This window comes from Scyliorhinus canicula, chromosome 1 (genome assembly GCF_902713615.1).
Source record: "Scyliorhinus canicula chromosome 1, sScyCan1.1, whole genome shotgun sequence".
NCBI lineage: Eukaryota > Metazoa > Chordata > Chondrichthyes > Carcharhiniformes > Scyliorhinidae > Scyliorhinus > Scyliorhinus canicula.
In genome coordinates, this window is record NC_052146.1 from 193,198,788 (window position 1) to 193,225,640 (window position 26,853).

General features: G+C 47.6%; 1 protein-coding gene across 1 annotated transcript in view; it reads right to left on the minus strand.

The window, feature by feature from the left end:
* Nucleotides 1–26,412, minus strand: part of zbtb2b (zinc finger and BTB domain containing 2b) — a 67,421-nt gene extending 41,009 nt beyond the window's left edge. The window contains exon 1 of the mRNA XM_038805412.1: nucleotides 26,127–26,412. The gene's annotated coding sequence lies outside the window, so the exon portion shown is untranslated. The remainder of the gene's footprint in view (nucleotides 1–26,126) is intronic.
* Between the last annotated feature and the right edge of the window lie 441 nt (nucleotides 26,413–26,853).

Below are 26,853 nucleotides of genomic sequence, written 5' to 3' on the forward strand. Positions count from 1 at the left end.
TTCCAGTGCTGTCATATCCCTCCTATAATGTGGATTCCAGAACTGCACACAATACTCTAGTTGCGGCCTAACCAACATCTTATAAAGTTCCAGCATAACCTCCCTGCTCTTAAACTCTATGCATTGGCTAATAAAGGTACTCTTTTTTTAATCCACCTGCCCTGCTAACTTAAGGGATCAGTGTACATGCACACCAAGGTCCCTCTGATCCTCGGTACCTTCCAGGGTCCTGCTGTTTATCATTGCATTTCCTTGCCTTCTTTGTCCTGCCCAAGTGCATTACCTCACGCTTAGCCGCGACTGAATTCTATTAGTTCATGTGGGCAGCCCGTCTATATCTTCCTGTGATCTAAGGCTATTTACCACCCCACCAATTATCGTATCATGCTCAAACTTATTGATTAACGCTCCTACATTCAAGTCTAATAACTTATATAAAGCACAAACAGCTGATCCCTGCGGGACCCCACTGGACATAGACATCAAGTCAGGAAAACACCCCTTGACCTTCCTGCCACTCAGTTAATTCTGGCTCCAATTTGTCAAATTTCTTTGGATCCTGTGGGCTCTTACCTTCGCTATCAGTCTCCCATTTGGGACCTTATCAAACGCCTTGCTGAAGTCCAAGTAGCCGTGGACTCATTGCCCACATCTACACACCTGGTCACCTCTTTGAAAAATTCAATACCATGCTGACTGTTCTTGATTAATCTCAGCCTCTCCAAATGCAGATTAATTCTGTCTCTCAGAATTGCTTGCAATAGTTTCCCCACCACTGAGGTTAGACTAATTGGCCTGTAGTTTCCTGGTTTATCCCTTTTTCCCTTCTTGAATAATGGTACAACATTGGTTATCCTCCAGGACCTCGCCTACGGTGAGAGAGGAAGTGAAAATTATTGTCAGCTCCCCTGCTATTGTTCCCTTGCCTCACTCAACAGCCTAGGATATATTTCACCCGTGCCAGAGATTTGTCAACTTTTGAGCCTGCCAGACCACTCTGAACCTACTCTTTGTCTATGTTAATTTCGTTAATTTTATCACAGTCCTTCTCCCTGATCACTCTACCCACATCATCCCTCTCACTAGTGAACACCGCCACCAAGTATTCATTTAGAACTTACCCAATCCCTCCGGCACCACGCACAAATGACCATTGTGGTCTTTAAGCGGCCCTACTTTTCCCCGAGCTATCTTTTTACCCTTAATATACTTGCAAAACAACTTAAGATTGTCCTTTATTTTACCTGCCAGTATTCATGTCTCCTTTTGCTCTCCTAATTTTGTTTTTAAGTTTCCCTCTTGCACATTCTATACTCCTCTAGGGTTTCTGCTGTTTTGAGCCATTGATATCTTCCATAAGCCTCTCTTTTTCTTTTTATCCAATGCTATATATCCCTTGATACCCAGTGTTCGCTGGATTTGTCAGTCCCACCCTTTTTACTTTGTTGGAACATGCTGGCCCTGTACTTTCTCTGTTTCCTTCTTGAACGTGGTTATTGGATAGGCACATGGAGTACACCAGAATGACTAGGAGTGGGATAGCTTGATCTTGGTTTCGGACAATGCTCGGCACAACATCGAGGGCCGAAGGGCCTGTTCTGTGCTGTACTGTTCTATGTCTATATTACTGTTTTGTCACAAATTTTTCAAATTAATATTTTTTAATTTTTTTAATTTTAGAGTACTGGCTGGCACGGTGGTGCAGTGGTTAGCACTGCTGCCTCATGCCGCTGAGGACCAGGGTTCGATCCCAGTCACGGGTCACTGTCCGTGTGGTGTTTGCACATTCTCCCTGGGTCTGCATGGGTCTGACCCCACAACCCAAAAAGATGTGCACGGAAGGTGAACTGGCACACTAAACTGCCCGTTAATTGGAAAAAAAAAATTGGGTACTCTAATTTTTTTTTTCAAAAAGAGTACCCGATTATTTATTTCCTATTAAGGGACAATTTAATGTGGCCAATCCACCTACTCTGCACATCTTTGGGTTGCAGGGGTGAGACCCACGCAGACATGGTGAGAATGTGCTTCTGTCACAGATTTACCCAAAAGTGTCTGCTCCCCGGTTCACTCTGGCCAAATCATATCTGATCTTTTAAAATCAGCCTTCCCCCAGTTTAGACCCTTCATTTGAGGACCATCCACGTCCTTTTCCATAAGTAATAGAAAATAGGGTTATGGCAAATTAGTTAAACAGGTATTTTGCATCGGTCTTCCTGCACAGAACACAAGTAATATCCCAGAAATAGCTGTAAATCAGGAACAGGATAGGAACTCAGGAAAATCGCAATCGACAGGAAAGTGGTTTGTTTTTTTTAAATTTAGAGTACCCAATTATTATTTTTTTCCAATTATGTCGGATAAGGCTCCCATCTGCAACAACCATAGGTTCACACCAGCACTGACTGACGCCACCTTCAAGAGGTGGAGGCAGGACGGGGGGACCTATACCCCCCGTCAGGGACCTATACACGGACGACAGGATCGCAACACTGGACGAACTGACAGAGAAATTTTGGCTAGCCGGGGGGAACGAGCTACGGTACCTGCAGCTCAAAAACTTCTTACGAAAGGAGACAAGGACGTACCCACAACCACCACGACAGACACTACTGGAAGACCTACTAGACGCAAGTATCCTAGAGAAAGGGAACTGTAGCGACATGTATGACCAACTGGTAGAAAGGGACGACGCCGTACTGGACGCAACAAGAATGAAATGGGAGGATGACCTGGGGATTGAGATAGGGTGGGGACTCTGGAGCGAAGCACTGCATAGGGTCAACTCCACCTCCACGTGCGCAAGGCTCAGCCTGATGCAACTAAAAGTGGTACATAGAGCCCACTTAAAAAACCGTATGAGTAGGTTCTTCCCAGAGGTGGAGGACAGATGTGAACGGTGCCAAAGAGGCCCGGCCAACCATGCCCACATGTTCTGGTCTTGCCCCAGACTTGTGGAGTACTGGACAGCCTTCTTCGAGGCTATGTCCAAAGTGCTGGGGGTGAGGGTGGAGCCATGCCCGATAGTGGCGGTCTTCGGGGTTTCAGACCAGCCAGATCTATTCCTGGGGAGGAGGGCGGACGCCCTTGCCTTTGCCTCCCTGATCGCCCGCCGTAGAATCCTGTTTGGCTGGCAGTCAGCAGCACCACCCAGAGCTGCAAACTGGCTGTCCGACCTCTCGGAATCTCTCCAAATGGAGAAAATGAAATTCGCCATCAGAGGGTCAGACGACGGCTTCCACAGAACGTGGGAGCCATTCGTACAATTGTTCCGGGACCTGTTTGTGGCCAACGAACAAGAGGAAGAATAGTCGGGTGGCCAAGAATCAGGGGAAAATGGACGGGAATCGGGGGAAGGTAGCCGGGGGGGGCTACGGGTTCGTTATGGGGGTTTGATGGCAAGCTAAGGCCCAAAACTAAACTGTAAATAAATGCCTATAAACATGCGCCTCGGCCATATTGGGGAATGTAAAATATGTATGCCGGCTAAAGGGGGCAGCCACAGTTGTTATTATGAAGATGCTTACCTGTAAATATACATGTTAATTTTTGTGTGTTTTTTTTCCTAATAATTTGTAATTTGTTGGATATAAAATATGAAAACTCAATAAAAAACATTTTTAAAAAAAATCTTTGGGCTGTGGGGGCGAAACCCACGCAGACACGGGGAGAATGTGAAAACTCCACACGGAAAGTGACCCAGGGCCGGGATTCGAACCCGGGTCCTCAGCGCTGTAGGCAGCAATGCTAACCACTGTGCCACCGTGCTGCCCGTGGAAAGTGGTATTGAGCAAATTGTTGGGTCTGCGGACTGACAAATCCCCTGGTCCAGATGGACTTTACCCTAAGGTCTTAAAAGAAGTGCCTAATGAGATAGTTAATGCACTGATTTAAATTTCCAAAGTTCCCTATGTTCTGGGAAAGTTCAAAAAGATTGGAAAATAGCAAATTTTTTATTCAAAAAGGGAGAGAGAGGCAGCATGGTGGCGCAATGGTTAGCATTGCTGCCTCACAGTGCCGAGGTCCCAGGTTCGATCCCGTCTCTGGGTCACTGTCCGTGTGGAATTTGCACATTCTCCCCGTGTTTGCGTGGAGTTCGCCCCCACAACCCAAAGATGTGCAGGGTACATGGATTGGACATGCTAAATTGCCCCTTATTTGGAAAAAATGAATTGGGTACTCTAAATTTATTTTTAAAAAGGGAGAGAGACAGAAAGCAAGAAACTATATTATCCTAACATCGGTCTTGAGAAAATATTAGAGGTCATTATTAAAGATGTTATAGCACACCATGTCAGCGATCTTGCACTTGGATTTGGAGCCTAGTCCCCTGGGGGCCATATTTGAAATGAAATGAAAATGAAAATCGCTTATTGTCACGAGTAGGCTTCAATGAAGTTACTGTGAAAAGCCCCTAGTCGCCACATTCCGGCGCCTGTCCAGGGAGGCTGGTACGGGAATCGAACCGTGCTGCTGGCCTGCTTTAAAAGTCAGCGATTTAGCTGAGTGAGCTAAACCAGCCCCTCTTGAGTGGTGTCGGACTTGCCAGAGCTGCTGTTAGGAGCAGATTGTTTGCAGGCGGATCCTGTTGGGGTGGAGGTCAGCCTCTCCGCCCAATGCCTCAGTATGGCATGCGGACCTGATGGAGTTCCTGTATTTGGAGAAGGTTACGTTTACCTTGAGGGGGGGGATTGACGTGTTCCACAAGAGATGGGGTCTGTTTATTCTTCACTTTAAAGAGTTGGTTACTGTCACATGCTCGGGGGTGGGTGGGTTAGGGATGGGGGCGCTACTCGCAGTTATTGGGTGAAGTTGGTAGAGTGGGGAGGGGTTTCTGTTGTTCTTGTTGTTTTGCATCGTTTTATTTTATGTATAAAATGTTAGAATCTGAATAAAAATATTTTCAAAAAAATGTTACAGCAGAGCACTTGGAAGAATGCAAGGCTATCGGGACGAGTCAACATAGTTTTGTGAAAGGGAAATCATGTTTAATCCGTTTATTGGAGTTCTTTGAAGATGTGGGAACCAGTGTATGTACTGTACTTAGATTTCCAGAAGGCATTTGATAAGCTGCAACATCAAATGTTATTGTGGAAAGTAAAAGCTCATGGTGCTAGCTGCAGTGAGCGACACTGTGGAGTCTCACTCAAAAGTGTGGGTGTTTAGGGAAGTAGGAGAGGGAGGTACTGCTGCATCTTGTTTCCCTTGATGCGTCCACAGTTCAGTGGGGGCAGGAACAGACCAAAGCCGGAGCGCTGGGAGATAAATTTCAGATGTCCTACAACACTGAGTGAAAATGCCTGTGTACTATCACAGGTAGGTTTTTGTGAGGTGAGTATTTCTCTCTTCGACCTTTTCGTACTTGCTTTGAAATTGAAGGCTAGGCTGAAAAGGTTAGTGTGAAAACTAAAGATCAGCGGTAAAATTAAAAACAAATTGAAAATCTAATTAAATAAAATAGGGATGGAGGAAAAGACGATGTGTTGTATCTGTTGGAGATGGTGGGCTCCATTGTGGTTCATAGTGACCACGTCTATAGCAAATATTGGTTGCTCGAAGAACTTCAGCTCAGGGTTAATGAGCTGGAGTCTGAGCTTCAGACACTGAGGGAGGGGAAGAGTTACCTGGACACTGTGTTTCAGGAGGCCTTCACATCCCTTAGATTAACTACGTTGAATTTGTTAGTGATCAAGGAACAGAAGGGTAACTACAAGCGAGAAAGGTAGAGGGATACAAGTAGCAGCACTGCAGGAGCCTTAGTCCCTGTCTTTGTCCGTCCGACAGTTTCGAGGTTCTTGTCCCCAGTGTGGACGAGAGCAAGGACCGAAGGGAGGATGAGAAAACTGACCATAGCACCATGGTAAAGGGAGCCATTCAAATGGGGAGATAAAAGAGAAAGATAGTCGAGGATAGTATAGTTAGGGAAATAGAAACTGTTCTCTGTAGTCAGGATCGAGAGTCCCAATGGCTGTGTTGCCTGCAGTTCCAGGGTTCGAGACATCAGCTCCGGGCTGGAGAGGAACTTGCAATGGGAGGAGGATCCCGTTGTCTTTTTTTAAAAAAAAGAGTACCCAATTATTTTATTTTTCCAATGAAGTGGTAATTTAGCATGGCCAATCCACCTAACCTGCACATCTTTGGGTTGTGGGGGTGAAACCCCCATGAGCAAATTGGCATTGGGTACATAAAATTAGAGAGATGAATATGTGCCACAATGGCTGGTATGGGAGCAGTGGATTTTGGTTTGTGGGACAGTGGCATCAGTACTGGGCTAAGTGGGGGCTATGCTGTTGGGACAGACAAAATCTGAACTGTGCTGGGACCAGTGTTATTGAAAACTGCATAACTCGGGAAGTAGAGAGAGTTTAAAAAACTAAACAGAGGAGGGCCCAGTTCTGTAGAGGGGATATGTAGGCTTACAAAGCAAAAGGATATGACAGCATTACAAGGAAGCTATTTAGGTAATGATACACAGGGTGTGACAGGAAGGGACAGAGTGTACAAACATAAAAAAATGCAATAGGGCCAAAAAGGGAAAAAATGGTCACACGGCAAAATTAATAGTTCTTTACTTAAATGCACGTAGAATTCGGCACAAAATAAATGAATTAATGGCACAAATTGAGGTTAATGGGTGTTATCTTCTAACCGGGTCGGAGAATCGCCGGGAGGCATGAGAATCGCGCCACGCTGCTCCGTCGCCGGGCCGTCGATTCTCCGGTCACCGGAGAATCACCGGTCCCCGACCGGTGCCCGCGAGGTCGTCACGGCGCCGGTCGGGGGCCGTTGAAAGCACCCCCCCCCCGGGGCGATTCTCCACGCCTCGACGGGCCAAGTGCCCGCCGGCGTGGGTTACATATGGTTCTACCCGGCGGGACCTCAGAGTTCTGGCTGCGGGGGCTGTCCTGGTGGGATCCGACTCCGGGGTGGGAGGAGGGTTCCACGGTGGCCAGGCCCGCGATCGGGGCCTACCGATCGGCAGGTGGGCTAATTCCGGAGGAGGCCTATGTTCCTCCACGCCGGGCCCCTGTAGGGCTCCGCCATCTTGCCCGGGGGCCAACGCGGAGACGGCAACCCACGTGCAAGCGCGGACCCTCGCCGGGCATGGCCCGCATGCGTGGACCTGCGCCGGCCGTGGCGCACCGGCTTTTGAGCGCCGGAGCAGCGGACAGCACTCTGGTGCTGTACTAGCCCCTTCGGAAAGGGTGAATGCCTGGGCCTGGAGGCCCGTTAACGCCAGAGTCGCTCACGCCGGTTTTGACGCCGGTGTCAACACTTGGCCAGGATTTCGGAGAATCCCGGCCATGGTTGCAGGGAGATAAAAACTGGGAACTAAATATTCAGGGGTATGTGACTTTTCACAAGGACAGACAGGAAGGAAAGGGTGGTGGGGTAGCTTTGTCAGTACAAGATTTAATAAGTAAACTGGGAGGAAATGATCTTGGGTCGGAAGATGTAGAATCCTTATGGGTGGAATTAAGAAATAACAAGAAGAAGAAGACACTGGCGAGAGTAGTCTATATGGCCCCAAACAGTAGCTGAAGGAGGACAAAGAATAAATCAGGAGTCAATAAAAGCTGCAAAAAAAGCTTTAATCATGGGTGACTTTAATCTTCATGCAGATTGGGAAAATTAAATAGAAAAGGTAGCCATGAGGAAGAATTCATAGGGTATTCGGAGTTTCCCAGAACAATATGTGTTGATCCAACAAGGGATCAGGTTATTTTGGATTTGGTAATGTGTAATGAGGCAGGTTTAATGTACTATCTCAAAAGTAAAATATCCCTTAGGAAGCAGTGACCATAACATGGTATAATTTGGCATTCAATTTGAGAGCAAGAAATTTGGGGAAGAAACAACTGTGCTACATTTAAATAAAGGTAATTTTTATTTTTTCTTTATAGATTTAGAGTACCCAATTATTTTTTTCCAATTGAAAATGAAAATCGCTTATTGTCACGAGTAGGCTTCAAATGAAGTTACTGTGAATTGGTGTGGCCAATCCACCTAACCTACACATCTTTGGGTTGTGGGGGTGAAACCCACACAGACACTGGGAGAATGTACGAACTCCACACAGACAGTGACCCGGGGCCGGGATCAAACCCGGGTCCTCAGTGGCGTAGGCAGCAGTGCTAACCACTGTGCCACCATAAAATAAAGGTAATTATAAAGGAATGAGGGGTGAGTTGCCTGGAGCGGACTGGGGAAGGAATTTAGCAGGAAAAATGGTTGATCAGAAATGGCAGACATTTCTGAAAATAGTTTATGACTCGCATCAGAAATATATCCCAGTGAGGAAGAATTCGAGAAAGGGGAAAAAAATCAACTATGGTTTACCAAGAAAATCAATGATAGTATTAAACGAAAAGAAAAAACATGTCATGTGGCAAAGATTAGTCGTAAGCCAGAATATTGTGAAAGTTTTAAAAACCAGCAAAAGATGACCAAAAAATAAATAAAGAGGGAGAAGATAAACTATGAGGGTAAAATATTATGTAAAAACGGACAGCAAGAGAAAAAACATGTCATGTGGCAAAGATTAGTGGTAAGCCAGGGTATTGTGAAAGTTTTAAAAACCAGCAAAACATGACCAAAAAAATAAATAAAGATAAACTATGAGGGTAAACTAGGATGTAAAAACAGACAGCAAGAACTTCTTTAAATATATAAAAAAGAAGAGAGAGACCAAAGTGAACATTGGCCCCTTAAAGAATGAGATTGGGGAGAGAATGAGACAGGGGAGAGAATAATGGAGAACCAGGAAATGGAAGACGGGTTAAACAAATACTTTGCATTAGACCATAAGACATAGGAGCAGAATTAGGTCACTCGGCCCATCGAGTCTGCTCCGCCATTCAATCATAGCTGATATTTTTCTCGTCTCCATTCTCCTGCCTTCTCCCCATAACCCCTGATTAATCAAGAACCTATCTATCTGTGTCTTAAAGACACACTGTGATTTTGGCCTCCACAACCTTCTGCGGCAGAGTTCCACAGATTCACCACCCTCTCACTGAAGAAATTCCTCCTCATCTCTGTTTTAAAGGATCATCCCTTTAGTCTGAGATTGTGCCTTCTGGTTCTACTTTTGCCTGTAGTCGAAACATCCTCTCCATGTCCACTCTATCCAGGCCTCACAGTATTCTGTAAGTTTCAATAAGATCTCCCCCTCATCATTCTGAACTCCAAGAGTGCAGAGTCCTCAACCGTTCCTCATATGACAAGCTCGTCATTCCAGGGATCATTCTTGTGAACTTCAGGACCCTTTTCAAGACCAGCACATCCTTCTTTAGATACGGGCCCAAAACTGCTCACATTACTCCATATGGGGTCCGACCAGATCCTTATACAGCCTCAGAAGTACATCCCTGCGCTTGTATTCTAGCCCTCTCGACATGAATGCTAACATTGCATTAGCCTTCTTAACTGCCGACTGAACCTGCACATTAACCATAAGAGAATCTTGAACAAGGGCTCCTGGGTCCCTTTGTACTTCTGATTTCCTAAACATTTCCCCATTTAGAAAATAGTCTATGCCTCCATTCCTCCTTCCAAAGTGCATAATCTCTCACTTTTCCACATTGTATTCCATCTGCCACTTCTTTGCCCATTCTGCTAGCCTGTCCAAGTCCTTCTACAGCCCCCCCCCCCCCCACCGCTTCCTGAATACTACCTGTCCCTCTGCATATCTTTGTATCATCTGCGAACTTAGCACCAATGCCTTCAATTCCTTCTTCCAGATCGTAAATGTATATTGTGAAAAGTTGTGGTCCCTGCACAGACCCCTGAGGCACATCACTAGTCACTGGCTGCCATCTGAAAAAGACCCCTTTATCTCCACTCTCTGCCTTCTGCCAGTCAGCCAATCCTCTATCCATGCCAGGATCGTACCCTTAACACAATGGGCTCTTAAATTATTAAAAAATCTCCTATGATGCACCTCGTCAAAGGCCTTCTGGAAATCTAAATAAATCACGTGCACTGGTTCTCCTTTGTCTAACTTCCTTGTTACCTCCTCAAAGAAAAACAGATTTTTTTTTAGACATGACCTCCCGTTGATGAAGCCGTGCTGACTCAGTCCTATTTTATCATGCACTTCCAAGTACTTCGCAATCTCATCTTTAATAATGGACTGAAATTCTTACCAATGACCGAAGTCAGGCTAACCAGCCTATAATTTCCCATCTTCTGCCTCCCTCCCTTCTTTAACAGGGGTGTTACACTGGCTACTTTCCAGTCCTCTGGGACCCTCCCTGCCTCCAGTGATTCCTGAAAGATCACCACCAATGCCTCCACAATCTCCTCAGCCATCTCTTTTAGAACCCTGGGGTGTAATTCATCTGGTCCAGGTGATTTATCCACCTTCGGACCTTCCAGAATCTTCTCCTTAGTGATGGCCACTGCACTCATCTGTGCCCCTTGATTCTCCTGGAGCTCTGGCATCCCACTGGTGTCTTCCACCGTGAAGACTGATGCAAAGTAACTATTCAGTTCCTCTGCCATTTCATTGTTTCCTATTACTACTTCTCCAGCCTCATTTTCCAGTGGTCCAATGTCTATTTTTGTCTCTCTCTTACTTTTATATATTGAAAAAAACTCTTATCATCTTCTACAGTGAAAGATATGAATAACATTCCAAAAATAAATAACCAGGGAGCAGAAAGGGGGGCAGGAATAAATGCAATAGAAATTACTGGGGAAACTAATGGGGCAGGCCAGTTAGCTTAACTTCTGTCGTTGGAAATATGTTAAATTCCATTATAAAGGATTTAATAGCAGAGCATTTAGAAATGCATAATAGGGCAGCACGGTGGCGCAGTGGGTTAGCCCTGCTGCCTCACGATGCCGAGGTCCCAGGTTCAATCCCGGCTCTGGGTCACTGTCCGTGTGGAGTTTGCACATTCTCCCCGTGTTTGTGTGGGTTTTGCCCCCACAACCCAAAGATGTGCAAGATAGGTGGATTGGGGCGGCATGGTGGCACAGCGAGTTTGCCCTGCTGCCTCACGGCACCGAGGTCCCAGGTTCGATCACGGCTCTGGGTCACTGTCGGTGTGGAGTTTGCACATTCTCCCCGTATTTGAGTGGGTTTCTCTAAATTTATAAAAAGAAAAAAAAATAACTAAAACTCTGCAGCACAGGCAATATCCTGTAAATCTCTTCTCCACCCTTTCCAGTGCTGTCATATCCCTCCTATAATGTGGATTCCAGAACTGCACACAATACTCTAGTTGCGGCCTAACCAACATTTTATAAAGTGCATAATATAATCAAGCAGTCAGCACGGCTTCATAAAGAGAAAATAATGTCTGATAAATTCATTAGAATTTGTTGAGATTTTCTCCCCCACAACCCAAAAATGTGCTGGGCAGGTGGATTGGCCACACTAAATTGTCCCTTAATTTGAAAAAAATGAATTGGGTACTCTGGGCGAAATTCTCCGCCCCCCACGACGGGTGGGAGAATAGCGGGAGGGCCTTCCCGACATTTTTGCCGCCCTCCCGCTATTCTCCCCCCCCCCCGCCGAAGTCCCGACCCGAATCGCTGCCGCCGTTTTTTTACGGCCGGCAGCGATTCTCAGCTGTTAGATGGGCCGAAGTCCCAGCCCTTTCCGCCGTTTTTACGAACGGCAAACACACCTGGTCTTGCCGTTCGTAAAACCGGCGTCACAAACTCGCTATTAATAACCATGGCACCGATTGGCACGGCCGTACCACGGCCGTGCCAAGGGCCCGCGATCGGTGGGCACCGATCGCGGGCAGCGGGCCCGATGCCCGCGCACTACTTGTCCTTCCGCCGCCCCGCAGTATCCATTCGCGGGGCGGCTGAGGGGCAACCCGGCCCGCGCATGCGTGGGTTTCGCGCAAAAACACGATGACGTCACACGCGCATGCGCGGGTTGGAGTCTTCCAAACTGCGCATGCGCGGCTGACGTCATATGACGCGTCAGCCGGCGCTAACTCCGGCAAGCGGGCTTAACGATTTTCGTTAAGCCCGTCTTGCCGGAGCCTACGGCGTCGGGCTGCTAGCCCCGACCGGGGACCAGAATCGGTCCCCGGTCGGGAAGGGGCGCGTTGCCGTAAAACCCGCCCGGGTTTTACGGCAGCTTTACGATTTCTCCCGTTTTGGGAGAATCTCGCCCTCTAAGTTTTTTTTTAAAGAATGTGTTGAGATCATTCCCATCCACACCAGTCCAGCACTCAACAGGCTTGAGTGGTAATAGCCACTCTCTGAACGTGGAACGAGTTAAGGCAAAACTTCGGCCTGACCAAAATTTCCACTATCTGCAACAATCACAGGTTTGCGCCAGCCAGGGCAGCACGGTGGCACAGTGGTTAGCATTGCTGCCTCACGCGCAGAGGTCCCAGGTATGATCGCGGCTCTGGGTCACTGTCCGTGTGGAGTTTGCACATTCTCCCCGTGTTTGTGTGGGTTCGCCCCCACAACCCAAAGATGTGCAAATAGGTGGATTGGTCACACTAAATTGCCCCTTAATTGGGAAAAAATTGGATACTCTAAATTTAAGAAAAAAAAAGGTTTGCGCCAGCCACAATGGACGCCATCTTTAAAAGGTGGAGACAGGGCACGGGGAGGGGGTCATTCACAGTCAGTGACTTTTACATGGACGATAGACTACCGGCTAGAAGTGCTGACGGAGAGTTTTCAACGCCCAAAGGGAACAAACTATGGCACATACAGATCAAAACCTTTCTCCGTAGGGAAATGGCGACATACCCAAGGACACATGGACACTCACTGACAGAAGACCTATTGGACGCGGGCAACTTAGGGAGGGGGCACTGCGGGAAATGTATAGGCGACTGTTGGAGGAGGCACGCTCTCCACTAGACGAGACAAGGAAAAGATGGGAGGAAGAACGAGGGATAGAAATAGGGTAGGGACTCTGTAGCGAAGCACTGAACAGGGCAAACTCCACCTCCACAAGGCTAAGCCTATCGCAGCTAAAGGTGGTGAGAGCGCACCTAACCAGAACCAGAATGAGCAGGTTCTTCCCAGAGGTGGAGGAAATACGTGAACGGTGCCAGGGATTCTCATTCAACCACACGCATATGTTCTGGGCATGCCCCAGACTTGTCGGGTTCTGGACAGCATTCTTCAAGGCAATGTCCAAGGTTGTGGGGGTGAGGGCGGAGCCAAGCCCAAATGTGGCAGGGTTCGGGGTATCAGACCAGCCAGAACTCTTTATGGGGGGGGCGGGGGGGCTAATCTTTGCCTCCCCAATCACCCGCCAAAGAATCCTGCTCGGCTGGCAATCAGCAGCACCACCCAAAGCTGCAGACCAGCTGTCCGACCCGTCAGAATTTCTCCAACTGGAGAAAATCAAATTTGCAATCCCGGGGGTCAGAAGAGTGCTTCCACAAGACGTGGAAATGTTCACCAACCTGTTCCAGGACCTTTTTGCAGCCACCAGTAAATGGGGGGGGGGGGGAAGAACCAACAAGGCAGGCAGCGGAAGACAGGAAATCCAACTACAAAGGAAGGACCCAAAAGCAGGGTCAAAAGGCTCCAGGGCAGAACAACGGTATATATACCCCAATAGAAATTTGTAAATATGCTTGGTAGATTAGGGTTGGACTATTGTTATGTACTATATGTTACCGTATGACCATGCTCTTCACAGTGTCACAGTGTGTTCCATACACATTGATGTAAAATAACAAAAAGCCAATAAAACATTCAAAAAAAAGAATTTGTTGAGATGGTAACGAGCAGGGTAGACGAAGGTGAACCAGTCAATGTAATATACTTTGATTTCCAAAAAGCATTTGATATGGTATCGCACAAAAGGCTACTTTATAATAGCCCATGGTGTTGGGGGTAGTATATTAGCATAGAGGATAGACTAACTAATAAAAGACAAAGTTGGGATAAGAGGAGCATCTTTAGGATGGCAACCTGTAACTAGTGGAGTGCCTCAGGGATCCGTGCTGGTGCCACAATTATTCACAATATACATTAATGACTTGGACGAGGGAAATGAATGCACCATTGCCAAGTTTGCATTTGACACAAAAAGAGGTAGAGTGGGATATAGACAGGTTAGGTGAGTGGGCAAAAACTTGGCAGATGGAATATAATGTCGTAAAATGTGAAGTTAGGCACTTTGGTAGGAAGAATAATGGAGCTGAATGTTATTTAAATGGTGGAAGATTTTGGGGTCCTCATGCATAAATCGCAAAAAGCTAGCATGCATGTTCAGCAGGTAATTGGGAAGGTAAATAATGTTGGCCTTTATTTCAAAGCGAATGGAGAATAAAAATAGGGAAGTCTTGCTAAAACTATCCAGGTTACAGCACACCTGGAATTCTGTGAACAGTTTTGGTTCCCTTATCTAAGGAAAGATATAATGGCATTGGAGGCAGTCCAGAGATGGTTCATTAGGTTGATCCCGGGTATGGAGGGATTTTCTTATGAAGAGGGGTTGAGTAGAATCGGCCTGTACTCGTTGGGAGTTTAGAAGAATGAGAGGTGACCTTATAGAGACATACATGATTCTCAGGGGGGTTGACAGGGTAGATGTTGAAAGGATTTTTCTTCTTGTGGGAGAGTCTAGAACCAGAGTGCATAATCAAAGAGTATGGGGTCGCTCATTTAAGATAGAAGTGGGAGGAGTTTCTTCTCTCAGAGGGTGGTGAATCTGTGGAATTACTTATGGCAGTGGGTTGTAGAGGCTGGATTGTTCAAGGTTGAGATAGACAGATTTTTAAATTGGTAAATGAATCAAAGATTGTCTTGATAAGGCGGGAAAGTGGAGTTGAGGATTATGTCAGATCAGCCATGACCTCACTGAATGGTGGAGCAGACTCGATGGGACGAGTGGCCTACTTCTGCTCCTATGTCTCACGAGGTAACATATTGTCATGGATTGATGATTAGCTAGATAACTGGAAACAAAGTTTGCAAAAATGGGTCTTTTTCTGGTTGGCAGGATAAGACAAGTGTGTATCACAGGGATCAGTGCTGGGGCCTCAGCTTTTTACAATTTATATAAATGACTTGCCTGAAGGGTATGGCTACTAAATTTGCTGATGACACAAAAGATAGTCAGAAAAGTAAATTGTGAAGAGGACGTAAGGAGGCTACAAAAGGACATACATAGATGGGGCTGTTTAGCACACTGGGCCAAATTGCTGGCTTTGATAGCAGACCAAGGCAGGCCAGCAGCACGGTTCGATTCCCGTAACAGCCTCCCCGAACAGGCGCTGGAAAGTGGCGACTAGGGGCTTTTCACAGTAACTTCATTGAAGCCTACTCGTGACAATAAGCGATTTTCATTTTTCAGATAGGTTAAGTGAGTAGTCAGAGGGGCAGCACGGTGATGCAGTGGTTAGCATTGCAGCCTCACGCCGCCAAAGTCCCAGGTTCGATCCCGGCTCTGGGTCACTGTCCGTGTGGAGTTTGCACATTGTCCCCGTGTTTGCATGGGTTTCACCCCCACAACCCAAAGATGTGCAGGGTAGGTGGATTGGCCACGCTAAATTGTCCCTTAATTGGAATAAATGAATTAGGTACTCTAAATTTATTTTTTAAAAGTGTGTAGTCAGAAATCTGACAAATTAGTATAATGTGGCATTGTCCATTTTGGCAGGCAGAATAAAAATGCTTATCTAAATAGTGCAAATTTAGAGCTCTGATGTGCAGAGGGATCTGGGTGTACTGGTGAATGAATTACAAAAGGCTAGTATACAGGTACAGCAAGTAATTAGGAAAGTTAATAGAATGTTGTAATAAATTATAAAACAGGGACTATGTGCTTCAGTTGTACAGGGCACTGATGAGACCACATCTGGATTATTGTGTACAGTATTGGTCTCCTTATTTAAGGAAAGACGTAAATGTGTTTTGCAGTTCAGAGATGGTTTACTGGACTAATACCTGAAATGGGCAGGTTGTTTTATGAGGAAAGATTGGAAAGGTTAGGTTTGGTAAGAGGCAGCTTAATCCTGAGGGGTATTGACATGGTGGATGTGGATAGGATGTTTTCTCTTGTCGGTGAATTGAAATACTTGTCACTGTTTAATATGAGGGGTCGCTCATTTAAGACAGTGGAGATTTTTTTTTTCTCAAAAGGGTACCGAGTCTCTGGAACTCTCTTTCTCAAAAGACAGTGGAAGCAGAGTCTTTTAATATTTTGATGGCAGTGTTAGATAGATTCTTGATTAACAAAGAGGTGAAAGATTTATCGGGGGAGGCAGGAATGTGGGGTTAAAGTTACAATCATGATCTTACTGAATGACTGAGTAAGATCGAGGGGCCAAGTGACCTACTCCTAATTCGTATGTGAAAGAACAAAGAAAGGTACAGCACAGGAGCAAGCCCTTCGGCCCTCCAAGCCTGAGCCAACCGTGCTGCTCATCTAACCGGCAGCACAGTAGCACAGTGGTTAGCATGTTGCTTCGCAGAGCCAGGGTCCCAGGTTCGATTCCCGGCTTGGGTCACTGTCTGTGCGCAGTCTGCACGTTCTCCCCGTGTCTGCATGGGGTACTCCGGTTTCCTCCCACAAGTCCCAAAAGACATGCTTGTGAAGTGATTTGAACATTCTCAATTCTCTCTCAGCGTACACGAACTGGCGCCAGAGTGTGGAGACTAGGGGATTTTCACAGTAACTTCACTGTAGTGATAATGTGAGTCTACTTGTGACAATAATAAAGATTATTATTACCTAAAACCTTTTACACTTCTGGGGCCCATATCCCTTTATTCCCATGCTATTCATGTATTTGTCAAGACGTCCCTTAAACGTCACTATCATATCTGCTTCCACCAACTTCTCCGGCAGCGATTACCAGGCACCCACTTACCTCGCACATCTCCTCTAAACTTTGCTCCTCGCACCTTAAACCTATGTTCCCTAGTAATTGACTCTTCAACCCTGGGAAAAAGCTTCTGACTATCCACTCGGTCCGTGCCCTCATAATTGTGTAGACTTCTATCAGGTCCTCCGTCGTTCCAGTGAGAACAAACCAAGTTTATCCAACCTCCCTTCATAGTTAATGCCCTTCATACCAGTCAAAATCCTGGTAAACCTCTTCTGTACCCCCTCCAAAGCCTCCACATCCTTCTGATAGTGTGGTGACCTGAATTGAATTATATTCCAAGTGTGGCCTAACGAAGGTTCTATACAGCTGCAGCATGACATATCAATTTTTATGCTCAATACACCGTCCAATGAAGGCAAGCACGCCGTATGCCTTAACTATCGTCTTCACCTGCGCTGCCACTTTGTGACCTGTGCACCTGTACACCTAGATCCCTTTGCCTGTCAATACTCCTAAGGGTTCACGCGGTGGACGAAGCCATCCCCTTTCAAATAGAAAGCGATGCATCAGACGTCGCCCTGGCTGCTACCCTCAACCAAGCGGGCAGACCAGTAGCGTTCTTCTCCCGAACCCTCAACGCCTCGGAAATTCGACACTCTGCAGTCGAGAAGGAGGCACAAGCCATAGTGGAGGCCGTGCGACACTGGAGGCACTACCTAGCTGGTAGGAGGTTCACCCTCATCACCGACCAGCGGTCGGTCGCCTTTATGTTCGATAACGCACAACGGGGCAAAATAAAGAACGACAAGATTCTGAGGTGGAGAATAGAGCTCTCCACCTATACGTACGATATTAAATATCGCCCGGGGAAGCTCAACGAGTCCCCAGATGCCCTGTCTCGCGGCACGTGCGCCAACGCGCAATTGGACCGCCTGAGAGCCATCCACGATGACCTCTGCCACCCGGGGGTCACCCGGCTTGCCCACTTCATCAAGTCCCGCAACCTGCCCTACTCCACAGGGGAGGTCAAGACCATGACTAAGGCATGCCAGATCTGTGCAGAATGCAAACCGCAGTTCTATCGACCAGACAAGGCCCGCCTGATAAAAGCCTCTGGGCCCTTTGAGCGACTAAGCGTGGACTTCAAAGGGCCTCTCCCGTCCAACAACCGCAACATCTATTTCCTCACCGTCATCGATGAATTCTCCCGCTTCCCTTTTGCTGTCCCCTGCCCCGATACTACCTCGGCCTCCGTGATCAAGGCACTGCGCAGCATCTTCGCTCTGTTTGGTTTCCCCGCTTATATCCACAGCGACCGGGGTACATCGTTCATGAGCGATGAGCTGCGTCGGTACCTGCTCAGCAAGGCCATCGCCTCGAGCAGGACGACGAGCTATAACCCGCGGGGAAACGGGCAAGTGGAGAGGGAGAACGCGACAGTTTGGAAGGCTGTCCTCCTAGCCCTACGGTCAAGGAGTCTCCCTATCGCCCGCTGGCAGGAGGTCCTACCCGATGCCCTGCACTCCATTAGGTCGCTCCTCTGTACGGCCACGAACGAGACCCCTCACAATCGTTTGTTTGTCTTCCCCAGGAAGTCCACCTCTGGAGTCTCGCTTCCACCGTGGCTGACGACTCCGGGTCCAGTCCTACTCCGGAGGCATGTGAGGAGCCATAAAACGGATCCCATAGTCGAGAGGGTCCACCTGCTGCACGCAAACCCTCGTTATGCCTACGTCGAGCACCCCGATGGCAGGCAGGATACTGTCTCCCTGCGAGACCTGGCACCCGCTGGCTCTCCCACCGACTCCACCGATCCTCCCACCGACCCCCCCCCCTTCTACCGACGCTCCCGGCCCTACACTGAACGCCGACTTCGACAGCACCCCCTCCATAGCGCCCCCTGCCCCCCAGCCGACACCGACCACCCTAATCACTCCTGATACCCCCCCCATCTCCAAGGCGGACAAAGCTTCAGTCAACCGTGCTCCAGGATAGACCACCATCGGAACCGACCGCATCCACGGCGCCACCACCGGAGCGGCGAAAGTCAGCACGGACTATCAGACCACCACAAAGACTGAACTTATAATTTAAAAACACTTCATCCCCGACGGACTATGTTTTTTTTAAACAGGGGGTGAATGTGATGATCGGAATACATTGCCCCTTTAAGAGGCTTGGAACCCTGGGGGACTCCGCCTCTGGCTACGCCCCCTGGGAAACAGTACTTAAGAGGAGACTCCATTTTGCGAGCACACTTCTCATGGAGGCTGCCATTGTTCACTGCTTATTAAAGCCTTTGATTACTGACCTAAAAAAAAATACTCCTAAGGGTTCTGCCATTTATTTTACATTAGATCTTCCAAAATGCATTACCTCACATTTATCTGGATTAAACTCTATCTGCCATCTCTGCACCCAAGTCTCTAACCGATCCATATCCTGCTGTATACTCTTGACAGTCGTCATCGCTATCCGCAATTCCACCAAACTTTGTGTCGCTGCTAACTTACTAGTCAGACCAGTTCTATTTTCCTCCAAATCATTTATATATACTACAAACAGCAATGGTCCTAGCGCTGATCCCTAATCACAGCCCTCCATTCAGAAAAGCACCCTTCCACTGCTACCCAGTCTTCTGTGACCAGGCCAGTTCTGTATCCATCTTGTCAGCACACCTCTGATCTCATGTGACTTTACCTTCTGTACCATGCTAACATGAAGGACCCTGTCAAAGGTCTTACTGAAGTCCATGTAGACAACATCCACTGCCCTACCTTCATCAATCATCTTCGTCACTTCCTCAAAAACTCAATCAAGTTAGTGAGACACGACCTCCCCTTCACAAAACCATGCTGTTTCTCACTAATATGACCACTTTCTTCCAAACGTGAGTAAATCCTGTCTCGGAAAATCCTTTCCAATAATTTCCCAACCCCTGATGTAAGGCTCACCGGCCTGTAATTTCCTGAATTATCCTTGCTACCTTTCTTAAACAAAGGAACAACATTAGCTATTCTCCAGTCCACTGGGACCTTACCTGTAGCCAGTGAGGATACAAAGATTCCTGTCAAGACCCCAGCAATATCCTTCCTTGTCTCCCTCAGTATTCTGGGGTAGATCCCATCAGGCCTGGGAACTTATCCACCTCAATGTTTTTCAAAATGCTCAACACCTCCTCCTTTTTGATCTCAATGTGATCCAGAACATCTACACATCCTTCTCCAGACTCATCATCCACCAAGTCCTTCTCTTTGATGAATACTGATGCAAAGTACTCATTTAGTACATCGCCCATTTACTCTGGTTCCACGCATAGATTCCCTCCCCTATCCTTGAGTAGGCCAACCCTTTCCCTGGATACCCTCTTGCTCTTTATATATGTATAAAAAGCTTTGGGTTTTTCCTTAATCCTGTTTGCTAACGACTTTTTGTGACCCCTTTTAGTCCACCTGACTCCTTTTTAAGTTCCTTCCTACTTTCCTCATGGGCTTCTTCTGTTCCCAACCTTCTAGCCCTTACAAATGCTTTATTTTTCTTTTTGACTAGACTCACAATATCCCTTGTTATCCAAGGTTCCCGAAACTTGCCATATTTATCCTTCTTCCTCACAGGAATTCCTATCAACTGACATTTGAAAGCCTCCCACATGCCAGATGTTGATGTAGCCTCAAACATCCTCCCCCAATCTAGATTTTTCAGTTCCTAATATTGTTATAATTAGCCTTCCCCCAATTTAGCATCTTCACCCGGGGACTACTCTTATTTTTATTCAACAGTACCTTAAAACTTACTTAATTGTGGTCACTGTTCCCGAAATGCTCCCCTACTGAAATTTTGACCACCTGGCCAGGCTCATTCCCCAATACCAGGTTCAGTACGGCCCCTTTAGTTGGACTATTTACATATTGTCTCAAGAAACCCTCATGGATGCTCCTTAAAAACTCTGCCCCATCCAAGCCCCCAGCACTACACAAGTCCATGTCAATATTGGGGAAGTTAAAATCACCCACAGCAACTCTGTTACACCGTTCCAAAATCTGTCTACATATATGCTCCTCTATCTCCCGCTGGCTGTTAGGAGACCTGTAGCAAATCTCCACATTGTGTCTGCACCCTTCCTATTCCTGAGCTCTACCCATATTGCCTCGTTGTATGAGCCCTCTGAGGTGTCCTCCCGCACGGTACAGCTGTGATATTCTCCTTAACCAGTAGTGCAACTCCCCCACCCCTTTTACATCCCCCCCATCTCTCCTGAAACATCTAAAGTCTGGTACGTTTAGCTGCTAATCCTGTCCCTCCCTCAACCAAGTCTCTGTAATGCAACAACACCATAGTTCCAACTACTATTGTTCTTTCGGGTTTGGGCCAATGGTGACATCATAGCCGGTACAGACATGGAGGGCCGAAGGGCCTGTTTCTGTGCTGTATTCTTCTTTGTACTAATCCAAGCTCTAAGTTCAACTAACTGCCTTACCAGTTATACTTCTTGCATTGAAACACATGCACTTCAGACCACCAGTCCTGCTGTGGTTCAGCAACATCTCCCTGCCTGCTCTTCCTCGGTGTCTTACTGGCCCTATCTTCTAGTTCCCCCTCAATTATTTCACCTTCTGACCTATTGCTCTAGTTCCCACCACCCTGCCAACTAGTTTAAACCCTCCTGTGTGACAGTAGCAAACCTGGTGGCCAGGATATTTATGCCCCTCCAGTTTAGATGCAACCTGCCCTTCTTGTACAGGTCCCACCTGCCAGGAAAGAGATCCCAATGGTCCAGATATCTGAAACACTCACTCCTACACCAGCTGTTTAGCCACATGTTTAGCTTTACGATCGCCTCACTGGCACATGGCACAGGGAGCAATTCCAAGATTACAAACCTAGAGGTCCTCATTTTTAACTTCCTATGTAACTCCCTGAAGAACGTTGTCACTCTTCCTGCCTATGTCATTAGTACCAATATATACTATGACCTCTGGCTGTCCCCTTTAGAATGCCCCCTGCCCGTTCATGGACATCCTAGAACCTGGCACCAAGGAGGCAACATACCATCCTGAGTCTCTTTCACATCCACAGAAGTACCCATCTGTGCCTCTGACTAGAGTACCCTATAACTATTCCTCTCCTGTGATTTGTCCCTCCCTGCTTAACAACAGAGACAGCCATGATGCCATTGCTACGGCTGCTGCTGCTGTTTTCCCCCGATAGGCCATACCACCCCTCACCCCAAAAATATCCAAAACAGTATACTTGTTAGGGGGGCAGTCACAGGGGATTCCTGCACTGACTGCCTGCCCCGTCTAGCAGTCACCCATCTACCTTCCATATATCTTCTATATATCACAAGGATATTCCCCTTTATTTTTGAAAACATGACCTTTCAATTTTTAGCTGACTAGAAATTTGGCAATTTGAAATGAAATGAATGAAAATGAAATGAAATCAAAAATTAAAATCGCTTATTGTCACGAGCAGGCTTCAATGAAGTTACTGTGAAAAGCCCCTAGTCGCGACATTCCGGCGCCTGTCCGGGGAGGCTGGTACGGGAATCGAACCGTGCTGCTGGCCTGCTTTAAAAACCAGTGATTTAGCCTGGTGAGCTAAACCAGCCCCTTTGTAATAATTGTAATTTGTAATAAGACAGAGCAAATCTACTTAAAAAGGCACGGCCACCTGTCATGGTGAAGGTGAAAAAGCAAGCAAAACACCCCAGGAGTATGAAGGGAGGGACATTTCCTATAATTCCAAAACCCATTGGAATCTGTCACTAAGGAAGAAACATTAATATGCAAAACGCTCATGCTGTCTCCAGCCCTGAGAACTCGGGTTCGATCCAGGCCCTGGGCCACTGTCCGTGTCGTGTTTGCACATGTCTGCGTGGGTTTCACCCCCACAACCCAAAGATGTGCAGGGTAGATGGATTGACCATGCTAAATCACCCCTTAATTGGAAAAAAAAATTGGGTACTCTAAGATTTAAAGAAAAGAAAATTATGCAAAATGCTGGATATTGGAACAATGACTGTCACACACTGACCCACTCAAAGCCCCATGGGAATACACAATGAATGAAGTACAACAGGCCAGTCTGCAACCACTGTAGAGAGATTGCAAGTGACACAGTGAGTATCTAAAAAGTATTTTCATCAGCAGAAACAGGCTAAATAGCTGCGCTCTCTTCCTCTCTGGGGCTGGTTTAGCTCACAAGGCTAAATCGCTGGCTTATAAAGCAGACCAAGCAGGCCAGCAGCACGGTTCGTATTCCCGTACCAGCCTCCCCGGACAGGCGCCGGAATGTGGCGACTAGGGGCTTTTCACAGTAACTTCATTGAAGCCTACTCGTGACAATAAGCGATTTTCATTTCATTTCATGTGCGTCATCCAGTTCGAGAAGTGACCCATCAGAAACCTACCAGTGAACAGGGCCGGGATTCTCCCCTACCCAGCGGGGTGGTGGGGTCCCACACCTTTAGGGGCCAAGCCCTAACATTGAGGGGCTAGGCCCGCGTGGGAGTGGTTGACACCCCACCGGCTGGCGGGAACGGCCTTTGGTGCCACACCAGCCAGGGCTGAAGGGACATCGTCAGCAGCTGCTGACGTCATCCCCGCGCATGCGCAGGGGAGGGGGTCACTTCCGCCTCCGCTATGGTGAAGACTATGGCGAAGGCGGAAGGAAAAGAGTGCCCGCACGGCAGAGGCCTGCCCGCCGATCGGTGGGCCTCGATCACGCGCCAGGCCACCGTGGGGGCACCCCCTGGGGCCAGATCGCCCCGTGCTCCCCAGGACCCCGCCCACGCCGCCTGGTCCCGCCGAAGGTAGGTGGTCTGATCCACGCCAGCGGGAGAGGCATGACAGCAGCGGGACTTTGGCCCATTGCGGGCCAGAAAATCGCCGGGGGGGGGGGGGGGGGCGCGCCGATCGGCGCAATGCTATTCCCGCCCCCGCCGAATCTCTGGTGCCGGAGACTTCGGGACACGCCGGTCCCCGGCGGTTCTCCGACCTGGCGGGGGGTCGGAGAATCCCGCCCCAGGTATCTTACAATAATTGCCTCTTCTACATCTGACAGCATCCATGAAACCAGCTAATCCAGATCAGCTGCAATATTTAAACAATTGATGCCTCAAGGACAAGCAAATTACACTTCTAACTGTATATTCTTTTAATTTTTTTTATTGTACACTAATGTCCCTTCTATAAAAATAAAGCAAATTACTGTGGTCAGTCTGTGCGCATTCAGGATCCTGACCTTCCTGTTGCTTGCCATTTTAACAAAAGACCCTGAAATCCAATCCAATCCATGCCCACATGTCTGTTCTTGGCCTGCTGCAATGTTCCAGTGAAGCGCAACGCAAACTGGAGGAATATCTTATCTTCCGGTTAGGCACGCTACAGCCTTCCGGCCTGAACATCGAATTCAATAACTTCAGATGATCAGCCCCACCTCGACCCATTTGTTTTCATTTAATTTTAACTATCTTTTACCATTTCTTTCTTTCTTAATATACATTTAATTCCCCCTCCCAATCTTATCCACCTTTCCTGACCTTTCTCCTCTTTACTTCCCCCTTCCCCTCCCCCCACACCTACAGTTCATCCTCTGATTTTAGTTTCCCTGCTGTTTGACTTTTCACATCTTTTGTCCTCTCTGGGGACTGCCAGGACTCTTTCCCCATTGTACTTGTGGCCATTAGTACCCTGTTTCCCTGGGTTTCTGTGGCTATGACTCATCTTTCATTCTCACTCCACAGTATAAATGTTTCCCACTTTCTCTTTCTGTTAGCTTTGACAGAGTCATCGGACTCGAAACATTAGCTCTTTTCTCTCCCTACAGATGCTGCCAGACTTGCTGAGATTTTCCACCATTTTCCCCAATGTCCCTTCTGATACCCAAGAGTGTTTGACGTGTTTATTTACTTTTTCCTTGGGTTGGGAATAACGACCGAGGTTGAATAGGGGGGAGCCAGTTCAATCCTTTTCACCTTCTTATAACAGTATCCACAACTTTTACTGGCGTTTTCAGGGACTAAGTTTGATTTCATGGACATTTAATAAAATCAAAACAATGCTTTCTGATTGTATACAAAGGGCTGCTAAGCCCTTATAATCATGGTGATTCTGTCAAATGTTATTATCGCATGGAATTTATACCATATTTTTGGATTAACATCGTGATTTTCCATGATTGGGTGTGATCCTCTCCAATTTATCTGCCTACTGGTAATCTAATGTGGATCACTAAATACCGATTATTTGGCTTGGCGGCAATAGCAACTTGAATGTGAATAAGATGAGAAACATTAGGCACTGTGCGCCGTCAGAATACAATCTACAACCAATGTGTTAAGAGTGGCTTTCCTTCAAGGAAGTAACCATTGATTTAGAGAAAGAAAATCGAGTCAAATCCGCCCAGTCGCCAGTCAACTAGATCAAAGGTGATGATCATAGCTCCAGCTGTTATATTTGCTACATATGGGGGGGGGGGGGGGGGGAAATAATCAAATACCAAAGAGTACATTCACTGTTCAATGTACTTCTGCAATTTGTACTACATGAATCCATCACAGGCTGTGTTTATACTTCATTCAAACTAACATCGCAGTGGCGCTCACCAGCACGAATTAAAGCCCCAGCTTGCCTCATTAACGGTGCTAAAAATCCTGCAACCAGAAGACAGGGAAGCGTTAAGGGGAGCAAGTCGGCAAACTCCTAGGATGATAGATCCTCAAAACACATTCAACAAAACCACCAGCGAAAAGTCAAGTTTGGAAACCTTACTCATCACACGCATTTACGATACTATCGATAAAATAAAGCACCCATCCGACTGAAAGTAAAAAAAGATAGGATGTAAAAGAGAACCAGCTGATGCGGAGGGGGAAGAGGGAGGTTAGAAATCTGTCCGTAGAAAGGCGCGACGAGAGGGAGGTGTTGGCCGCCATTCGCTGTGACTGTCTCCCCTCCCCCACTCGGCCCCTCACGCTGGCTGCAGTTCCCCGGGAGGCCGGGCCGTGTTGCTGGTGGCGCTGTGGGGCCGCCACACTGTCTCTCTCTCTCTCTCTCTCCGTGTGACCGGATGAGTGTCTCTGATCAGGAGGCCGCCACTTCCGCACCTCGAGGGGAGGTGGGGGAGGACATGGCGGACGAGCGGGACAAAAGAGAACCGGGGTTGGGTTGTGGGGGTCGAGACCGACCGGGATTGCCGGCCGCGGGGCTTGAGCCGACCCTCCTGCTGGTGCAAGGAAGCTCCGACCCCGCCAAACCCCCCTCTCCTCCCCCCAACCCAACCCTTTCCCAACTCCCGGTCTCCCTTCCCTCAGAGAGAAAAAAAAAATCTCCCGGTACCGACCTGCCTCCTCCAACTCCGTGCCGGTTACGGGTTTATTGTTTTATTTTAAAATCCGTCCTTCCTCTCCTTCCCGCCCCTTTCTCGCTCTCGGTTTTCTGCAGCTTTTTTTTTCCGCCGCGCACCGACCGACCGACCGAAGCTCCGCGCCGCCGCCGCCGCCTTCCTCCCAACCAACCAAACTGCCAAACGGTTGCTGCACGTTCCGTTACGTTCGCCGGTCACATGACCGGAGTGGGCTGAGAGCTCCCGGGGCGCTGAGGCGGCGCGAGGGCGGCCGGGCAGGACAGCAGCGGGGGCGCCGGCCGAACGGCCTCTGCGGCCACACACACCGCACCAAACACACACACATACACTAAACAGACACAGCCCCGCTTTACAACCGGCACCATTTACCGCACCCCTACCCTTTCCCCCGGTAACAGGATAAAATAACACCAATGCAAACAAAGCACCGTCTTCCCGGCGCTTAAACAAAAATGCAACCCCCCCCCCCCCAATACCCCATTCTCTCCTTTTAATATGTAACTTCTAATTAAATATAATCGTCCACCGGGAATCGTCAAGTTAAAAGAACAAATGAATACACCGACAGAGCCACGTTATTGCTGCACGGTTGCAACCTCTTGTAACTTTTAATCAAAACTTTCTATTGTTGGTTCCGATGGGGTGGGAGTTAAATGGCTCTGTACTTCTGCCCCCTTTCATACTAATCTTTTAAAAATATAGA